The following is a 3,813-nucleotide window of genomic DNA, read 5'->3' as shown; positions in this document are numbered from 1 at the left end:
GTAACCGGCGAAAAACAATGGAAAGGAGCCAAGAGATATCCAATATTAAATCACACAAATAAAAATATGAACCTTGCCTAAATAGGATCAAGGCAGAGAATTATTAGCAGTAAAGACAAACAACAACAGACTTTGAATAATCATGTAAGGGAAAAAACCCATAGAGTAAATAAGATCGAGAAATTTTAAAATAAAAAAAGGAGAAGACACAGAATCACGCACCCAAATAAATCAAGAATTCTAAAAACTACAAATACGAGTCCTAAAAATCATGTTTTGATACCATGTTTATTTTTAGGACTCCATAGATTTAGCTCATGGAGAAAAGGAGAGACGCGTAATTGGAGAAAATAGGAGGAAGAAGAGGTTATGGACTTGTCTCCTAACCCTTCCCCTAAATCTCAATTTATAGATTAATAATCCTACATTATTACAATTATGTCCCTGGTACTTAAACTAATTACACCAGTTCCATCTCTAAGAGACGACTCTTTATTTACCATCCTTCCAACATTTTATGGGTCTGTGGGCCTTCTCCTTGGTCTATGGGCCTTGAGCCATCTTCCACATCTTTTGGATGTGTGGGCCTTCCTTGGTCGCGTGGGTTTGGACCCATCTTTTGACAGTTGAAAAGGAAAAAAAATTAGACATATAAGCTCCCACTCCATCGGGTCATCTCTAGGCCTATATTTTGAAGAATCTTTCATGACCTGCATGTTAAGTTGTGGAGCCTAATTAAATCTTACCCTCTGACACGATATATTGATTGATGTGTCATTAAGGGTAGTGTGGGGATTTCACACTTGTAATCCAATTCCCTTATTTTATTTTTATTTATGGGGGCACCGTTGTTAGGGTTTTATCATTTTGATGAGTATCATCATCCTGAGGAGCATTTGGAGTTGTAGCCACAGATGTTAGAGAAAAGCACCTGTAAGTGTGTGTGGTTTCTCTTTGTAAACTATTTCATCTTCATAGTAGATTATTGTAGCGGGGGAAGCAAGGATGTAGTCTAACCTCAAGGCGAACCTATATAAATCTTGTTGTTATTTTTTGTTGCTTGCTTTTATTTATTTCATGTTTATTATTATTGATCTCATTAGTTTGAAATTAGAGCATCTAATTCCTAATAATTGGTATGAGAGTTTTGGTTTGTGATTGAAAGAAATGGCTGGCGGAGAAGGATTGACACTTGGAATCAACAAGTTTGATGGTATGGATTTTGAGTTCAGGAGGATGCAGATCAAAGATTATATATACCGTAAAAAGCTGAACGCACCACTTTTGGATATGAAAACAAAAGGTATAAAGGATGATGAGTGGAATCTCATCAATAGATAGGTGTTGGGAGTATTCTCATTAACATTGTTAAAGAACGTTGCTCACAACATGGGGTCAGAGAAAACTACAGCGGGGATGATGAAGATTCTGTTTGACATGTATAAGCAACCTTCCACAAATAATAAGGTACATCTCACAAAAAAAAATCTTCAATTTAAAGATGATAGAGAAAACATCAGTAGCATAACATTTGAATGAGTTTAGCATAATTGTTAATCAATTGACATCCGTTCAAATTAAATTTGATGATGAGGTTCATGCATTAATTCTTTTGGCGTCTTTGCCAAATTGTTGGGAGCTTATGAGGGTTGATGTTAGCAACTATTTAGGCAATGGGAAATTGATCTTTAATGATGTTCGGGATACCATTCTTGTGGGGGAAGCTGTTATGATCCCGGATCTAACACAACGATTAGTAGGGAAGAAGAAGAAAAGAAAAGAAAATCAAGCCAAAGGGAAGCTTGAAAACCCTCGGTTCGTTAAGGAGAACGCACACCCCTGAGCTCGTTTAGGAGAACTCAAAACCCTCTGCTTAACCTAAATTCAGACTTGTCTCTTTTCCATTCCTTACACCCTAAATAGTGATCATGTCAACAATGTTCAAGAGAAAATTACAGATTGCCCCTCCACGGAATTTAATGTAAATAAACTTAATGACTAAGTAATTGACTTAACTTACTAACTAAGTAACTTAATGACTAAGTAATTGACTCAGCCAAAGTAATTGACTCAGCCATGGCGTCTTTAAATGACTCGGCCTGCTAACATTACACCCCTCCTGGAGAAAGAGCTTGTCCTCAAGCTTGAAGGTAGGGATGCTTGCCAAAACGTTGCCATATCTCCCCAAGTAGCATCTGTGGCATCCACGTCAACCCACTGGATAACACAAGCGGTGTAAGCGCTGCAATGTAACACCCCGGAAGGAGAGATTTCGGTATCTGAAATCCTCCACACTTTCCCCCAGTTGGCAAAAAGTTTCCTCTGAAAATTAACAATTTTTTTATCCAACTACTCTACTATGGTAGAAGCACCAATAGTATTCAACATATATTCTCCACCTCGGAGTGCATTTGTTGCACCTTTCCTTTCTGCTTCAGCCTCCTTTTCACGTTCTTTCCAGCTCTCATATGCATGGTCATCTATTTGTTGCTCATGCCTACAGATCGGGCACGAATTATGCTCATCCAGCCATGGCTTGAGGCAATTTGGGTGAAATAAAAGCTTGCAAGGCAACTCCTGCATCTTGTCATCTATAACCAAGTTCTCCCTGCAAACTGCACATTTTGTCTCTCTCCCTAGCTTCACCCAGATTTCATGTGTGATTGTGATGATTGGAAGCCTTGCAACCATCTCTTTTGAGGCTGGAGGTGGCTTCTTTTGTCAACACCAATTTCCTGTAGTGAAGCTTCAATGACAGAATCAAGGTCCTGCAAACCACTGATTTCTAGCTTAGTATTTACCAACTTTTCCAGCATTGCAGAAGCAGCATCAGGACCAAAATTGTTTGTTCTATTACTCTCCCCATGGGATTGAGAAGACTTAGAAGCACTAACCTGCTCTTGTGTGGTACCAAGAGTTGTAAGTAAATTCTATGCCACAAGCCATGCAGGTGGCCGGGGCTCAGGTCCAACTGTTAAATGTCCTTCAAATAGAAATCTAGAATCTTTGTACGGAGTATTTGGTGGAGTCTGAGGCCCGGGGTCCATTCTCTACCTCATCTAAATGTTCAAGAGCCCTAGCAGTGCATGCTCCTAGGTGCTCCTTCAGTGAAGACTCAACAAAAATGCGTTATGCATCTTCAAAAAGCCTCAAACCTGCATGCCAGAATCCTGGTGCTATATATCTAGTCTGCAAGATCGTTGCAGCCCAAAAAATTATAGAATAAATGCATTTACAAAGTGAGGAAGAAGCATAAGAATAGGTTTCAAGAAGAATGGATTGGATCAAAGACACGGCTTCTTCAAACGTATGTTTCTTCCCTAGCCATTTCTGCAGCTCTTGCAATTTTTGCTTCATAAAATCTTCGAACACCATTAGTTTTAGCTCGCTTTTCCTTCTTTCCTGTAGCTTCTCTAGTGTCTTAGAAAGGGAAGTGAAATTCCAGAGAATAAGAATTGAATTTCCCACACTCTTCATGGTCATGGCAAAGAACCAGTATGGAAGCATTGCACCCACAATCAACCCAATGAAAACTTTAGGTGTCAAAACATCCACTGTGGAAATTTCCGCACAGCTCACAAAGGCACCAAAGAGAGTCAAACACACCAGGGTGGCTGAACCAATGGCAAACCCCCTTCCAATAGCAGCAGTAGTGGTTCCAGTGGCCTCAAGGCATCAGTTATTTGGCTCACAAAGGCACCAAAGAGAGCCAAAGACACCAAGGCCGCTGAACCAAAGGCAAACCCTCTTCCAATAGCTGTAGTAGTGGTTCCAGCGGCCTCAAGGGCATCAATTATTTCGCATATCCTGTGA

General features: G+C 39.9%; 1 pseudogene; it reads right to left on the bottom strand.

The window, feature by feature from the left end:
• Positions 1-2,085: 2,085 nt before the first annotated feature.
• Positions 2,086-3,507, bottom strand: LOC137938323 (E3 ubiquitin-protein ligase AIP2-like; annotated as a pseudogene).
• Positions 3,508-3,813: the final 306 nt, after the last annotated feature.

This window comes from Aristolochia californica, unplaced genomic scaffold (genome assembly GCF_029961685.1).
Source record: "Aristolochia californica isolate CCGP_79_NKW_82.1479 unplaced genomic scaffold, dmAriCali1.0.hap1 SCAF_8, whole genome shotgun sequence".
Lineage (NCBI taxonomy): Eukaryota > Viridiplantae > Streptophyta > Magnoliopsida > Piperales > Aristolochiaceae > Aristolochia > Aristolochia californica.
The sequence above is the reverse complement of the archived record's forward strand: the minus strand, read 5'-3'. Positions and strand labels throughout refer to the sequence as shown.